Source organism: Trachypithecus francoisi, unplaced genomic scaffold (genome assembly GCF_009764315.1).
Source record: "Trachypithecus francoisi isolate TF-2019V2 unplaced genomic scaffold, Tfra_2.0 Lachesis_group21, whole genome shotgun sequence".
Taxonomy (NCBI): Eukaryota; Metazoa; Chordata; class Mammalia; order Primates; family Cercopithecidae; genus Trachypithecus; species Trachypithecus francoisi.
Window position 1 is genome coordinate 39,511,473 of NW_022681467.1, and position 17,381 is coordinate 39,528,853.

At 40.6% G+C, this 17,381-nt stretch overlaps 1 protein-coding gene across 1 annotated transcript in view; it reads left to right on the forward strand.

Moving 5' to 3' along the window:
* The window catches only part of TOX2 (TOX high mobility group box family member 2), a 319,378-nt gene that overhangs the window by 110,058 nt on the left and 191,939 nt on the right, over nucleotides 1-17,381 (forward strand). The window lies entirely within an intron of this gene.

Here is a 17,381-nt window from a genome sequence, read left to right on the forward strand (position 1 = left end):
TTTTTTCCTCTACTCTGATGTTTATGAAATAGTCTTTTAGTTGCTTTAATTTGCATTTCCCTGGTCAACAGTGAAGCTGAACATGTATTTATAAATTTATTGGACTTTAGAGTTCCTTCTGTGAATGCTTGTGGATATTTTTATCTCTTTTTCTGTTTGCTTTTTAAATTGGATTGTAAACATTCTTTATGTACTATAGATATTAATCCCTTCTCAGTTATATGTATTGTAAATTTTTTTTCCAAGCCTGTGGCCTCTCTCTTAATTTTGGTTTTGGTGCTTTTTGGTCACAGAAATTTTAAGTTTTAATGCAGTCAAATTTTTCTCTGTGGTTTATGCTTTTTGTGAATTGTTTAAGAAATCCTTCCCTACTCCAATAACATTTCTACATTTTCTTCTAAAAGAAATAAGGGTTATTCTTCCCATTTTATGGATAAGGAAATGGAGGAAGTGACTTGTCCAAAGTCCATGGATGTAGGTGGCAGATCCAGGACTGGCCCACTATGTGCTGATTCTAAATCCGGCATGCTTTCCTCCACCTGGGGCCCTGGCATTGAGAGCCGGATCTGGGAATCAGATGATCGTGGTTCAGTGTGGTCTTGACCTGTGGTGGGTGGACACTGGGCGGACCATGTCCCCTCTCTGTGGCTCCTCTTGGTGGTCCTGTGGTCAGGGAGGCTCACGACTTTCCCTTTGCTGGACGTGTCAATGAATATTGAGTTCCCGAAGGTCAGCTTTGGAAGAGATTTGGGGCTATGTGTTACACATGGAGAAACTGAGACCCTGATTGGGGGAGAGAGTTGCTCTGGACTTGCCCGTGGCTTATCCCGCCTGCCATGGGGCACAGTTCTGGCACTGCCTGGCTCCCACTCTGAACCCACTTGGGCCTTGCCACCCTGGTCTGGCCACTGGACAACAGCAGCTACCAATGGGGAGGAAACATGCCACCTGCCAGGTGACTGCACATCTGCCCCTTGACTTTGTCCTCACAGCAGCCTTAGGGCTGGCAACTGTCACCTCCATTTTACAGAGGAGGAAGATGAAATTTAGAGAGGGTAATTGGTTTGGCCAAATTCACACACAGAGGCAGGAAACCCTGATCCCCATGATTCCAAAGCTCATCCTGTGTGACCCAGGATCCTGCTCTGTTTTGGAGGTGGCTGAGTCAACAATGGTGAAGCTGCTCGTCCTCTGATTGACCCTCAACTGTTAGAGAACCTGTGTCCCCAGCCCCACATAGTCACCTCTGCCCTGAGCCGCTCCTCAGTGTCTCAGAGCCTCAAACCCTGACTCCATCTCTTGTCTGTTTATTTATTTATTTATTTATTTATTTGACAAGAGTTTTGCTCTTGTTGCCCAGGCTGGAGTGGAATGGCGCAATCTTGACTCACTGCCACCTCCGCCTCTCAGGTTCAAGTGATTCTCCTGCCTCAGCCTCCCGAGTAGCTGGGATTACAGGCATGCACCAGTAAGCCTGGCTAATTTTTGTATTTTTAGTAGAAACAGGGTTTCGCCATGTTGGTCAGGCTGGTCTCGAACTCCTGACCTCAGGTGATCATCCTGCCTCGGCCTCCTAAACTGCTGAGATTACAAGAGTGAGCCACTGTGCCCGGCTTGGTCTCTTGTCTTAAAGCAAGGAGGTTTTCACAGCTCATGGCCCATCCACGCACAGCCTCTGCCACTCCCACATCAGACTGAGTGGGCAGAGAATGTCCTACATTCATCCATTCATTCTATCACTCATTCACTTAATTTTAACTGGGCAGAGAGTCAGGGTGACGTGTGACCTGGTCTGAGTCCTGTGCCATCTTACTTAACTCTCAGAGCCTCAGTTTCTTCATGTATAAAATGGGCACAATGAACAATCAACTCCTCAAACTGCTGTGAAGATTAACTGAGAGGAACAAGCCTGTGGTTATGATTCCACGGCCAGTTTACCGTGGGGTCTGTGACTGTTGCCTCGGCTCTGCCATCTGAGCTCAGGGCTGCCTGGCCTGGAATGGAGGGGTGGGTAAGAGCACAGGCTCTGAAGCCAGAGTGCCTGGATTCAAATCCTCCCACCACCCTGGCTAGCTGTGTGATTTTCAGCAATATACTAAGCTTTTTGGTGCCACATTTCCTCATTTAAAAAATTATGTTAATAATAATGCCCACCTTATGACACTGACATGAATATGAAAAAAAGTTAATACACGTGAAACACAAAGAACCATGTAATTATAGACAAAATTGTGTCTCCCTCACCCCCACCCCAGATTCATATGTTGAGGCCCTAATCCTCAATTTGACTGTATTTGGAGATAGGGCCTTTAAGGAGGTAATTAGGGTGATATGATTTGGTTGTGTCCCCACCGAAATCTCACCTTGAATTGTAATAATTGTCAAGGGTGGGACCAGTTGGAGATAATTGAATCATGGGGGCGGTGTCCCCCATACTGTTCTCATGGTAGTAAATAAGTCTCATGAGATCTGATGGTTTTATAAATGGGAATTCCCCTGCACAGGCTCTCTTGCAGGCCACCATGTGAGACATGACTTTGCTCCTCATTAACCTTCCGCCATGATTGTGAGACCTCCCCAGCCATTTGGAACTGAGTCAATTAAACCTCTTGCCTTTGTAAATTACCCAGCCTCAGATATGTCTTTATTAGCAGAGTGAGAACAGACTGATACATAGGGTTAAACGAGGTCATAAGGGAAGTGGGGGTGGGGCTAATCAGATAGGATTGATGTCCTTGTAAGAACAGAGGAGACAACTGAGATAGATCTTCCCCCCATGACCTTTCCCTCTCTTTCTTGTGTGCACAGAGGAAAGGCCACATGAGGACACAGCAAGAAGGTGGCCATCTGCAAGCTAGGAAGTGAGGCCTCACCAGACACCAGCCCTGCTGACTCCTGATCTTGGACTTTCAGCCTCCAGGACAGAAATAAATTTATATTGTTTAAGCCACCTAATCTGTGGTATTCTCTTATGGCAGCCTGAGCAGACTAATATGCCAAACTCATAGTAAGTGCTGAAGAAAAGCTAATTATTTGATAATAATTTTATTTATTATTATTAATACAATTGTGGTTGTAACTGAAAGACCGGATTCAGGTATCTCCTGCAATGTTGATAGTGGGGTGGCAGGGTGAGGGACTGGGGCTAGTGTCAGCACCCTGCCCAACAAAGGACTTCCCCTCCCAGGCAGCCAATAAAAGAGGCTGGGCCAGGCTGCAGGTGGTCTGGGAAGCCTGGCCTCCTTGTCACTTCTGCCTCTCATCACCGGTGCACAGGCCTGCTCTGGGCCAAGGGTGCCAGAAGGCTTTGCCTATGCTGTTTCTCTGACCCAGTGGCCTCTCCTTTTTCAATTGCCTAACTCTGATGTCCCTTTCAGACCTGCCCCCTAAGGCACCCCCTTAGACATTGGTCAGTAACAGAAGAGAAGATTGACAGATTAGGGATGGGGGCATGGGAAGTTCTCTTCTGACTGTTTCTCTTTCTTTTACAAAATAAAAAGCAAGGTCAACAGCTGAGAGTGGGAGGGGGTGGGAGTTGGAGATTTGAGGGAGGGGAGATAAGGAATACAGGTTATCTTACTTTTGGTTGCTCAGAAGCAGAGACCCAAAGACAAGGATCCCAGAGCATGTAGTTTATTTGAAAGGTGATCCCAGGACAGCCAGGTAGGGGACTATTGGGGTGAGGTAGGAAGGGAAAGGAGCCAAGCCCATTACCATGGTGGGCAGCTGAATGCAGATCAATCCCACTGGGCTATCGTGGGCACCACCCAAGATGGGAGGGGACTGGAGTGATCTACATTCCAACTAGGGGTGGTTTTTGCTTAAAGGTTGCTCCTGGTTGAGAGGTCAAATCTCTGCCTCCACCCCCCAAGTCCCCAAGAAAGCCCTAGCCATGCAGATGAGGGCAATTAGCATTGGGGCAGCAAGGAAAGGGTACTGGCCAGGGGTGGTGAGTGGGACCCTACCAACATCTGCTCTGGTGAAGGAGTGAATTAACCGGTAGTAAGTGGAGGTCCCTCAGGGCTAATGGTGATTGATTTAAAGTGAACCAAAGAGTATATAAGCTGTCAAAGGACTTTAGTCATCGTAGACTACCATGCCTGGCTAATTTTTGTATTTTTTGTAGTGATGGGATTTCTTTGTGTTTGCCAGGCTGGTCTTGGACTCCTGGCCTCAAGACTGGCTTACAGATGACATGAACTATAGGGCTCCCAGAAGAAAAGACACTTTTCCAAAATCACTCAGCATGGTCAGGATGGCAGGTCACATTCCTTTGGAAACTTGCACAGAAGAGAAAAAAAAAAAACATTTTAAAGCAGTTTTTAGTATACAAACGTAAAACATGATTATTGGAGAAAATCCAGAAAATATAGACAGAAAATTTTAAATCACACAGAAACCTGTAACCCAGAGACAACCACTGTCAACAATGGATCTGTATCTTTCTAGCCTCTTTCCTAAGCCTGTGTGTATCCATATAGTTTTTTTCAACAAAATTTCAACCACATTATATGTAACAGAACATACTGTCCTCTAACATGATTTTTTCATGTTACAGTATAATCATGTTTCTCTTTCCATATCTTTGAATATTTTTCTGCATAAATGTCTAGGGTCACACAATATTCCATTGTTAAACACTGAAATTGTTTGCATTTTTCCATTATTATAAATACCACGGCAATTAATTTCCAGAAACTCACTCTGAGTGCGACTATGAATATTTCCTAAGAATAAATCCCTAGGAATGAAATTGCCAACTCAAAGGGTAAGCACTTTTTAAGGCATTTATTTGATAATTTGCCAATTTGATAAACTTGCTAACTTTGGAAACAACATGACTATTTATTCGGTTGCTCAGTCCAAAATTCTTGAGTCATTCTGTGTATAATAGTTCTGTACTTTGTGGTAGGATTTCTGTAGGGTCCTTTGAAGTGGGACATACAAAGGTGTGTTCATTTGCCATTTTGATAACACTGCCAAATTATCTTCTGAAAGTATTTAACCAAATAGAATGTTCTCATCCAAAAACACACTATTTCTCTCTCTCTCTTCTTTTGTTCTGTTAAATACTTCAGGAGAATTAAATTGCTGTTCCTTTCTCGTAGACATCATGCACATTATAGACTTTATTCTTAGGTATCTTTTGAGTTTTATTGCTGGCATGAATGAAATTTTAAAAATCGGTTATATTTTCTAGTTGGTCATTGTTGAAAACCTAAGAAAACTATGGATTTTAGCATATTTATTTATTTATTTTATTATTATTTTTATTATGCTTTAAGTTCTAGGGTACATGAGCACAACGTGCAGGTTTGTTACATATGTATACATGTGCCATGTTGGTGTGCTGCACCCATTAACTCATCATTTATATTAGGTATATCTCCTAATGCTATCCCTCCCCGCTCCCCCAACCCTGCGACAGGCCCCGGTGTGTGATGTTCCCCACCCTGTGTCCAAGTGTTCTCATTGTTCTATTCCCACCCATGAGTGAGAACATGCAGTGTTTGGTTTTCTGTCCTTGCGATAGTTTGCTCTGAATGATGGTTTCCAGCTGCATCCATGTCCCTACAAAGGACATGAACTCATCCTTTTTTATGACTGTATAGTATTCCATGGTGTAAATATGCCACATTTTCTTAATCTAGTCTATCATTGATGGACATTTGAGTTGGTTCCAAGTCTTTGCTATTGTGAATAGTGCCTCAGTAAATATAGATGTGCATGTGTCTTTATAGCAGCATGATTTATAATCCTTTGGGTATATACCCAGTAAGGGATGGCTGGGTCAAATGGTATTTCTAGTTCTAGATCCTTGAAGAATCACCACACTGTCTTCCACAATGGTTGAACTAGTTTACGGTCCCACCAACAGTGTAAAAGTGTTCCTATTTCTCCACAACCTCTCCAGCATCTGTTGTTTCCTGACTTTTTAATGATCACCATTCTAACTGGTGTGAGATGGTATCTCATTGTGGTTTTGATTTGCATTTCTCTGATGACCAGTGATGATGAGCATTTTCTCATGTGTCTGTTGGCTGCATAAATATCTTCTTTTGAGAACTGTCTGTTCATATCCTTAGCCCACTTTTTGATGGGGTTGTTTGGTTTTTCTTGTAAATTTGTTTAAGTTCTTTGTAGATTCTAGATATTAGCCTTTTGTCAGATAAGTAGATTGTGAAAATTTTCTCCCGTTCTGTAGGTTGTCTGTTCACTCTGATGGTAGTTTCTTTTGCTCTGCAGAAGCTCTTTAGTTTAATTAGATCCCATTTGTCTATTTTGGCTTTTGTTGCCATTGCTTTTGGTGTTTCAGTCATGAAGTCTTTGACCATACCTATGTCCTGAATGGTATTGCCTACGTTTTCTTCTAGGGTTTTTATAATTTTAGGTCTAACATTTAAGTCTTTAATCCATCTTGAATGAATTTTTGTATAAGGTGTAAGGAAGGGATCCAATTTCAGCTTTCTACATATGGCTAGCCAGTTTTCCCAGCACCATTTATTAAATAGGGAATCCTTTCCCCATTTCTTGTTTTTGTCAGCTTTGTCAAAGATCAGATGGTTGTAGATGTGTGGTATTATTTCTGAGGGCGCTGTTCTGTTCCATTGGTCTATATCTCTGTTTTGGTACCAGTACCATGCTGTTTTGGTTACTGTAGCCTTGTAGTATAGTTTGAAGTCAGATAGCGTGATGCCTCCAGCTTTGTTCCTTTGGCTTAGGATTGTCTTGGAAATGCGGGCTCTTTTTGGTTCCATATGAACTTTAAGGTAGTTTCTTCCAATTCTGTGAAGAAAGTCATCGGTAGCTTGATGGGGATGGCATTGTATCTATAAATTACCTTAGGCAGTATGGCCATTTTCACGATATTGATTCTTCCTGTCCATGAGCATGGAATGTTCTTCCATTTGTTTGTGTCCTTTTTTATTTCACTGAGCAGTAGTTTGTAGTTCTCCTTGAAGAGGTCCTTCACATCCCTTGTAAGTTGGATTTCTAGGTATTTTATTCTCTTTGAAGCAATTGTGAATGGGAGTTCACTCATGATTTGACTCTCTGTCTGTTATTGGTGTATAGGAATGCATGTGATTTTTGCACATTGATTTTGTATCCTGAGACTTTGCTGAAGTTGCTTATCAGCTTAAGGAGATTTTGAACTGAGACGATGGGGTTTTCTAAATATACAATCATGTCATCTGCAAACAGGGACAATATGACTTCCTCTTTTCCTAACTGAATACCTTTTATTTCTTTCTCCTCCCTGATTGCCCTGGCCAGAACTTCCAACACTATGTTGAATAGGAGTGGTGAGAGAGGGCATCCCTGTCTTTTGCCAGTTTTCAAAGGGAATGCTTCCAGTTTTTGCCCATTCAGTAACATAATGGCTGTGGGTTTGTTATAAATAGCTCTTATTATTTTGAGATACATCCCATCAATACCTAGTTTATTGAGAGTTTTTAGCATGAAGCACTGTTGAATTTTGTCAAAGTCCTTTTCTGCATCTATTGAGATAATCATGTGGTTTTTGTCTTTGGTTCTGTTTATATGATGGATTACATTTATTGATTTGCATATGTTGAACCAGCCTTGCATCCCAGGGATGAAACCAACTTGATTGTGGTGGATACTCTTTTGGTGTGCTGCTGGATATGGTTTGCCAGTATTTTATTGAGGATTTTTGCATCAATGTTCATCAGGGATATTGGTCTAAAATTCTCTTTTTTTGTTGTGTCTCTGCCAGCTTTGGTATCAGGATGATGTTGGCCTCATAAAATGAGTTAGGGAGGATTCCCTCTTTTTCTATTGACTGGAATAGTTTCAGAAGGAATGGTACCCGTTCCTCTTTGTACCTCTGGTAGAATTCGGCTGTGAATCTGTCTAGTCCTGGACTTTTTTTGGTTGGTAGGCTATTAATTATTGCCTCCATTTCAGAGCCTGTTTTTGGTCTATTCAGGGATTCAACTTCTTCCTGGTTTAGACTTGGGAGGGTGAATGTGTCCAGGAATTTATCTATTTCTTCTAGATTTTCTAGTTTATTTGTATAGAGGTGTTTATAGTATTCTCTGATGGTAGTTTGTATTTCTGTGGGATCTGTGGTGATATCCCCTTTATCATTTTTTATTGTGTGTATTTGATTCTTCTCTCTTTTCTTCTTTATTAGTCTTGCTAGCAGTCTATCAATTTTGTTATCTTTTCAAAAAACCAGCTCCTGGATTCATTATTTTTTGAAGGTTTTTTTTAATGTCTCTATCTCCTTCAGTTCTGCTCTGATCTTAGTTATTTCTTGCCTTCTGCTAGCTTTTGAATGTGTTTTCTCTTGCTTCTGTAGTTCTTTTAATTGTGATGTTAGGGTGTCAATTTTAGATCTTTACTGCTTTCTCTTGTGGGCATTTAGTGCTATAAATTTCCCTCTACACACTGCTTTAAATGTGTTCCAGAGATTCTGGTATGTGGTATCTTTGTTCTCACTGGTTTCAAAGAACATCTTTATTTCTGCCTTCATTTCATATGTACCCAGTAGTCATTCAGGAGCAGGTTGTTCAGTTTCCATGTAGTGGAGTAGTTTTGAGTGAGTTTCTTAATCCTGAGTTCTAACTTGATTGCACTGTGGTCTGAGAGACAGTTTGTTATAATTTCTGTTCTTTTACATTTGCTGAGGAGTGCTTTTCTTCCAACTATGTGGTCAATTTTGGAATAAGTGTGATGTGGTGCTGAGGAGAATGTATGTTCTGTTGATTTGGGGTGGAGAGTTCTGTAGATGTCTATTAGGTCTGCTTGGTGCAGACGTGAGTTCAAGTTCTGGATATCCTTGTCAACTTTCTGTCTCTTTGATCTGTCTAATGTTGACAGTGGGGTGTTAAAGTCTCCCATTATTATTGTGTGGGAGACTGAGTCTCTTTGTAGGTCTCTAAGGACTTGCTTTATGAATCTGGGTGCTCCTGTGTTGGGTGCACAGGATAGTTTTATATTTAGGATAGTTAGCTTTTCTTGTTGAATTGATCCCTTTACCATTATGTAGTGGCCTTCTTTGTCTCTTTTGATCTTTGTTGGTTTAAACTCTGTTTTATCAGCGACTAGGATTGCGACCCCTGCTTTTTTTTGTTTTCCATTTGCTTGGTAGATCTTCCTCCATCCCTTTGTTTTGAGCCTATATGTGTCTCCGTGTGTGAGATGGGTCACCTGAATACAGCACACTGATGGGTCTTGACTCTTCATACAATTGCCAGTCTGTGTCTTTTAACTGGAGCATTTAGCTCATTTACATTTAAGGTTAATATTGTTATGTGTGAATATGATCCTGTCATTATGATGTTATCTGGTTATTTTGCTCGTTAGTTGATGCAGTTTCTTCCTAGCATTGATGGTCTTTATAATTTGGCATGTTTTTGCAGTGGCTGGTACCGGTTGTTCCTTTCCATGTTTAGTGCTTCCTTCAGGAGCTCTTGTAAGGCAGGCCTGGTGGTGACAAAATCTCTCAGCATTTGCTTGTCTGTAAAGGATCTTATTTCTCCTTCACTTATGAAGCTTAGTTTGGCTGGATATGAAATTCTGGGTTGAAAATTCTTTTCTTTAAGAATGATGAATATTGGCCCCCACTCTTTTCTGACTTGTAGAGTTTCTGCCCAGAGATCCACTGTTACTGATGGGCTTCCCTTTGTGGGTAACCCCACCTTTCTCTCTGGCTGCCACTAACATTTTTTCCTTCATTTCAACTTTGGTGAATCTGACAATTATGTGTCTTGGGGTTGCTATTCTCGAGGAGTATCTTTGTGGTGTTCTCTGTATTTCCTGAATTTGAATGTTGGCCTGCCTTGCTAGGTTGGGGAAGTTCTCCTGGATAATACCCTGAAGTGTTTTCCAACTTGGTTCCATTCTCCTGGTCACTTTCAGGTACACCAATCAGACGTAGATTTGGTCTTTTCACATAGTCCCATATTTCTTGGAGGCTTTATTCATTTCTTTTTGCTGTTTTTTTCTCTAAACTTCTCGTTTCATTTCATTCATTTGATCTTCAATCACTGATACCCTTTCTTCCACTTGATCATATCAGCTACTGAAGCTTGTGCATGTGTCACGTAGTTTTTATGCCATGGTTTTGGCTCCATCAGGTCACTTAAGGTCTTCTCTACGCTGTTTATTCTACTTAACTATTCATCTAATCTTTTTTCAAGGTTTTTAGCTTCTTTGCTATGGATTTGAACATCCTCCTTTAGCTCAGAGAAGTTTGTTATTACTGATCGTCTGAAGCCTACTTCTATCAACTTGTCAGTCATTCTCCATCCAGCTTTGTTCTGTTGCTGGGGAGGAGCTGCATTCCTTTGCAGGAGAAGAGGCACTCTGATTTTTAGAATTTTCATCTTTTCTGCTCTGGTTTCTCCCCATCTTTGTGGTTTTTATCTATCTTTGGTCTTTGATGATGGTGACGTACAGATGGGGTTTTGGTGTGGATGTCCTTTCTGTTTGTTATTTTTCCTTCTAACAGTCAGGACTCTCAGCTGCAGGTCTGTTGGAGTTTGCTGGAGGTCCACTCCAGACCCTGTTTACCTGGGTATCACCAGCGGAGGCTGCAGAACAGCAAATATTGCAGAATAGCAAATGTTGCTACCTGATCCTTTGGAAGCTTTGTCTCAGAGGGGCACCTGGTTGTATGAGGTGTCAGTCAGCCCCTACTGGGAGGTGTCTCCCAGTTAGGCTACTCAGGGGTCAGGGACCCACATAAGGAGGCAGTCTGTCCATTCTCAGATTTCAAACTCTGTGCTGGGAAAACCACTACTCTCTTCAAAGCTGTCAGACAGGGACATTTAAGTTTGCAGAAGTTTCTGCTGCCTTTTGTTCAGCTATGCCCTGCCCCTAGAGGTGGAGTCTACAGAAGCAGGCATGCCTCCTTGAGCTACGGTGGGCTCCACCCAGGTCGAGCTTCCCTGCCGCTTTGTTTACCTACTCAAGCCTCGGCAATGGTGGACACCCTTCCCCCAGCCTTGCTGTTGCCTTGCAGTTTGATCTCAGATAGCTGTGCTAGCAGTGAGCAAGGCTCCGTGGGCATGGGACCCTCTGGACCAGGCGTGGGATATAATTTCCTGGTGTGCCATTTGCTAAGACTGGTGGAAAAGTGCAGTATTAGGGTGGGAGTGTCCCGATTTTCCAGGTACCATCTGTCATGGCTTCCCTTGGCTAGGAAAGGGAATTCCCCAACCTCTTGGCCCCCTTGTGCTTCCCGGGTGAGGCGATGCCCCGCCTTGCTTTGGCTCACACTCCGTGGGCTGTACCCACTGTCCAACAAACCCCAGTGAGATGAACCCAGTACCTCAGTTGAAAATGCAGAAATCACCTCTCTTCTGCCTCGCTCATGCTGAGAACTGTAGACTGGAGCTGTTACTATTCAGCCATCTTGGAGGGTGACTTTAGCATATTTATTTTTAATCCATGTGCCTTACTGAATCTATTATTATTTCTAACAGGTTTTCAATTCATTTTCTTGTTTTTTTTTCCCTAGGTAGAAAATAATAAAATGTTTAAATATTAATCATTATACTTATTTTCCTAATAGTTGTATCTCTAATTTCATTCTCTTGCCTAGTAACATTGGTAGCACCTCCAGAAGAGAGAGCAAAACCAGTGGTAGCACCAGTCTCCTTAGTCTTTTCTCAGATTTAGGGGTAGTCTCATGTGTGTCTTCCCTTTGAGAATGATGCCGACACTCATTTGATGTACATGTGCCAACGTTTTTGTTGTGGAACTATCTTTCTATTCTTGTTTTATGAAACATTGCCATCAGGGATAGATATTACTTTTAAAAATTGTATTTTAGGGCCTTGGGTGGTAGCTCACACCTGTAATCCCAGCATTTTGGGAGGCTGAGGCGTGTGGATCACTTGAGGTCAGGAGTTCAAGAACAGCCAGACCAACATGGTGAAACCCCATATCTACTAACAATACAGAAATTAGCCAGGTGTGGTGACACGTGCCTGTAATCACAGCTACTCGAGAGGCTGAAGAATGGCTTGAACCCAGGAGACAGAGGTTGCAGTGAGCCAATATCATGCCACTGCACTCTAGCCTGGGTGACAGGGCAAGACTCGGTCTCAAAAAAAAATAAAAAATTGTTTTTTAGGTATTTATTGAAACTTTTTTCTTTTTATATTAACAGCCTATGAAATTTTGAATAACCTTCCCTTATTCTCACAATTTTTCTTTTAATGTCCTATTTAGTTTATTTGCTGCATGTATATTCATAATTTATAGTCTTCCATTTTGTGCTTGTCTACTTTTAAAATATTTAATTCTGCATAATTTGTAAAATTAATTGAAAATTTTCTTTATGCATTGGGACGATTTAAATGGCAACAGATTTCTATGATGTTTGGATTTTTGAAAGAGTTCTCCTTTATCTGATGTTATCATGGTTCTGCTTTCTGCTTGTTTGTTTTTCCTAGAACAATTTTTTTGAACAAGTTTTGCTGGTCCTCTTACTCATAGTCTTTCTGAATCATTTTATTTTACTTAAGTGTTTGTGGAGTTATATTTTATGTTTTAATTTAAGCTTTTAAAAAATATCTGTGTTTATTCCATTTTCATTTGTTGTCGTAATAATTTCTGTTTAAAAACGTTCTTAGGTTATTTTGTTTGTTGTGATTCATCGCAGTATAATTTGCTTTGTATCTTTTGCTGTACTGTTCATAATTTTTAAAGTAATTGAATGCCCATATAGATTCTGCCTTTAGATCTATTGATAATTGAATAACTTGATTAATCCTCATTCTCCAATTCATGAGTTTTAAAAGTAAGGCCTTGCCCTTTGTCTTTCTCTATGAACGAGAAGGCCAGCTGCACGTTTTTGATTCCTCTCATTCTCTCCTCTGTCAATATCAATTCCAAATCCACCTCACCAGATTTGTGTATCCTGAATTTTTGCCCCAGTCTATTATAAGGAACTTGTTAATATTTGTATTAGGGGTCTGTCTTTGTCAAAGAACTTAATATTTTTGTTCTTTCTTATAACAATATTTCCCACGGCTATTTAGTCTTCATTTCATGTTTAGAATTTGGGTGCAGTTTGGATGGATTTGGCTCTTACCCCAGGCTTTCTACGACACAGCTTTCATGTTCAGAAATATGTACTTATTCAACTAGTTCTTGAGAGAGTGTTTACGTGATCTCCTCCTAAAATTTTCTGATGTTTGATAACAGCTTGTTTCCTTACCAGGTGACTGGCACCTTGTCTGGGCTTAGAATTTGGGGGCTTAGAACTTAGGACCATATTCCTTTTCTTCCTTTAAACCCTGCCTTGTCTTCTGGCAGTGAATTGTACGGCAGAAACATCAGAGTAGTTTTTCTTCAGTGTAGATATTTACATACATTTTTGTTTATAACCAAAATGAAATAATTTTTATCAGAACTTGCCTTGACATTGCCTTCTTTGTTCCTCTTTTGTATTAGGAAAGATCTCTTCTTTCATGTTTCGAACACTGTTTCTGTCTTTTTTGTCTTTAATTTTTTGAGATGGAGTCTCACTCTGTTGCCCAGACTGGAGTGCAGTGACGTGATCTTGGCGCACTGCAACCTCCGCCTCCCGGGTTCAAGCAATTTTCCTGCCTCAGCCTCCCGAGTAGCTGTGACTGTAGGCGCACACTGCCACGCCCGGCTAATTGTTTTTTGTATTTTAGTAGAGACGGAGTTTCACCATGTTGCCCAGGCTGGTCTCGAACTCCTGAGCACTGGCAATCCACCTGCCTCGGCCTCCCAAAGTGCTAGGATTACAGGCGTGAGCCACCGCACCCAGCCTCTGGTCTCTTCTTTAGGAGCACCAGTTATCCTATACTCCATCTCTTTTTCTTTCTTCTGTGGTTTTCCTCAATCCTTTGTCTTTTGCTTCTACATTCTGCATTATTTTCTCTCAACGACTCTCCATCTTGCCAATCTGGGTTCCTTCAGCAATGAATCTGTTCTCCCTCCCTTCCTACCCATTTAAAACATGTTGCAGTAGCATTGCCTGGCTTCTTACCACTTTTTCTTAGCTCTGCCTGTTCTTTTGTCAATCCAATCCATAGTTACAGGAGCTCATTTTTCATCCGTTTTCTTCTTTGGAGTCCTTGAACTTTTTCCCATGCCACTGAGAATAGAAAGTAGATTTGCCCCAAATTTTCATGTTTTATGGGTTCAGTTTACAGAAACGTGGTCTTCATCTCTCTGCGCTGCTGTGTTCATTTCCTTGTCATTGGTTGCTAAGTTCTTGCTTCTCGCTCCCTTCTCACCGTTGAATAGGATTCTATTTAGGATTTGTACTTGCCTTGGGCTGGCATGGATAGATTTTCCTTCATGATTCCTCACACTTTGCACTCTACCCTTATGTATTTGGGTAGCTTCAGAATTATCTTACTAGAACTCTAAGTGAGTATGTATCTGGATGCATTTTGAGAGATTCAGAAGGATGCAAAACCAATAGAAAATATTGGTTACTTTAAAGTAAGATTGGAGGGAAATTCTATTGACCTTTAATTGAAAAACCGCTCTTAAAAGATGGGCAAACATTATGAATATCAGATAAAATGTATAAATGACTACTCTGCTATGTAAAAAGATGTTTGACCTTGCTGATAGCCAGTGAAGTGCAAATTAAAACCACACTGAGGCATCATCACTTGCACATCTGGTTGAAAAAGATTGACAATTTTATAATGTCCAATATGGTAAAGATGTTGAGAAACATGCACTATTTCAAGAATTTTTTTTTTTTTTAAAGGGAACTTGGAGACTGGATCATGTAACTTAATTTTAGGCATTTACAACTCAGACTGAAATGGGCCTTTGGACAAAGTGGGTTAATTTAGTCTTTATGTATTTTGTTTTGGCTAAATACATATTTCACATATGTTTAAGAAACCTTATAAACAAATTCAAGTACAGACTTTAGTTTGCATTAAGATTGCCTTTAGTTTTTCTGTACTTTTATGTTTTGCCTAAAATGTGATTTCTTCACTGCTTTATCAAGAGCTGGACCTGACCAAATACATCAACATTATAAAATAAATATACAGAGCTCGAGGGCTTCAAGTTCCTGTCAAGGTGACCTAGAAGCCCACAATGATGGTTCCTGCCATGAACTCTACTCTGGAGAAACCACAGAAATAGGAGAAAACATGGATTAGAGGAACTAACAAGGAACTGCTTGGAAGGCCCTGGAAGGGTCTCATGGTTGCTTTGAGCTGGAGTGTGTGTATATATGTGTACACACACTGATGTATGTTGGGGGCAGTAATGGATGGGACAAGCAAAGGCAATGGTGGGAGGGTGGGTTAGAGCAGCGATTTGCAATCCTGGTGCACGTTAGATATCATCTGAGAAGCTTTAAAAAGTATTCACACCAGATAACAGGGAAATATAGGAGAATGTCCTCCTCCTTAGTTGATGTTGAATTACTAGCTGTCTGCAACTTATTTCCAGATGCTTCAACGAAACAAAACACCCCTAACAGAGAATAAGGGAGAGAGAGAGAGGATGAGAGCAACTGTGGCAACTTTTGTTGAATCCAGGTGAAGACAGCAGTGATGTTCTCTGTACTATTTTTTAAGACTGATTTGTTGGTTTGATTTTTGTTTTCAAAATACAGCGTTGAGAAAATCAACACTCACCTCCAACCCTTATCCCGGGTATTCTGATTTCACTGGTCTGTGATGCAGTGGCATTTGAAAACTGTTCCAGATGTGAGTGTAATGCTGAACTAAGATTAAAACCCGCGGGGTTGGCAGGAAGCTTTTAAAAAGTTCTACTCTTGCTGCTTCTCCTGAAGTGTCTTGATACCATTTTTGACTTCCACTTCACTATAGAAATTGGAAGCAATAGTCCGAACATCCAGTACCAGTAAACATGGGACAGCTGGGTGCTCTGCTGAGTGAGGAATTGATGCAAAATGGAATCTCAACCAGAGGAGTTGTTAGTTACAATGGCAACAAAGAGCAGTGGCTAACTGTTGTTTTGTGGTACTTGAGCTTCACTACCCAGAGGCTCATCCCTCTACTTAACTGACATTCATCCACAGGGACACAAATGACAGCCTGGCACTTGAGATTCCATTCATATGCTTTGCTAAACAAAGTAGTTGATTCCATTGTAGGAAAATGAATTCACAGGCCAAGATGCCTAGACACCTGAGAAATACCTCTCATTAAAAAAAAAAAAAAAAAAAAGACAAACTGAATGCATTCCACCTGAAGCAGAATTATTGAGAGATGGCTTCAGAATTTAAAATAAACATTATAAAAATAATTAAGAAAATAAGAGATGATTTTAAGCATATAAAGAAAAAGTAAGAAATCATTGGCAAGAGCCAAGTGGAAATATTGAGTATGAAAAGTGTAATAGTTAAAGCAAAAAATACAAGAGACAGAATTAATACCAGGATGGAAACAGCTGAAGAACAAATTAATGTAATGGAGGACTAGGTAGAGGAATTATCCTGAGGCAGTAGGAAATGATGAAGAGGGAGAAAAATATATATTTTCAAAATGCTTTGAATTATGGAGGATAGAAGTAAAAGTGTTAATATTTTAAAAATGAAAACACTAAGAGAAGAAAAAAATGGAGAAGATGAAATATTTAAAGAAACAGTGAAGATTCAACTTCCTAAAATTGAAGACAAGAGTCTCTGGCTTGAAAAGTCCTATAGAACACCAAAGAAAATAGATAAAGAAAAACCTATATTTAGCTGGGTGTGGTGGCTCACACCTGTAATCCCAACACTTTGGGAGGCTGAGGCAGGAAGATTACTTGCATTAGTTCAAAACCAGCCTGGGCAACATAGTGAGACTACTTCTCTACAAAAAATAAAAAAAAACTAGCTGAATGTGGTGGTGTGCACCTGTAGTCCCAGCTACTTGAGGGGCCTGAAGCAGGAGAATTGTTTGAGCCTGGGAGGTTGAGCCTGCAGTGAGCCATGATCGTGCCACTGCACTCCAGCCTGGTGGATAGAGTGAGATTTTGTCTCAAAACAAAACAAAGCAAACCCCACAAATAACTTGTACCCATATTAGAGTGAAACATAAGAACATCAAAGACAAATTCTAAATGTTTTTAAGTTGAAGCAGATCGCCAACAAACAAGAATCAGACCAACGTCAAGTGGGTACTACAAGTGATATGAAAAACATGGAAGACTACATAGAAATATAGTCAAGTTCAAGAAATAAATAAGGATAAATAAACTTGAGTATGGGTCTTAAATTAAGGGCAACTGACACAAGGCCCAAAGCAAAATATATAACTTTTGAACCAGCAAAAGGAAATTCTCCCTACCCAAAAGAAAGTTGGATAGAAGGAAAAAAGAAAAAGAAATTCCTATAAGTGTAAATTGTGAAATACATTATAATGTAACAATAATAATAATACATG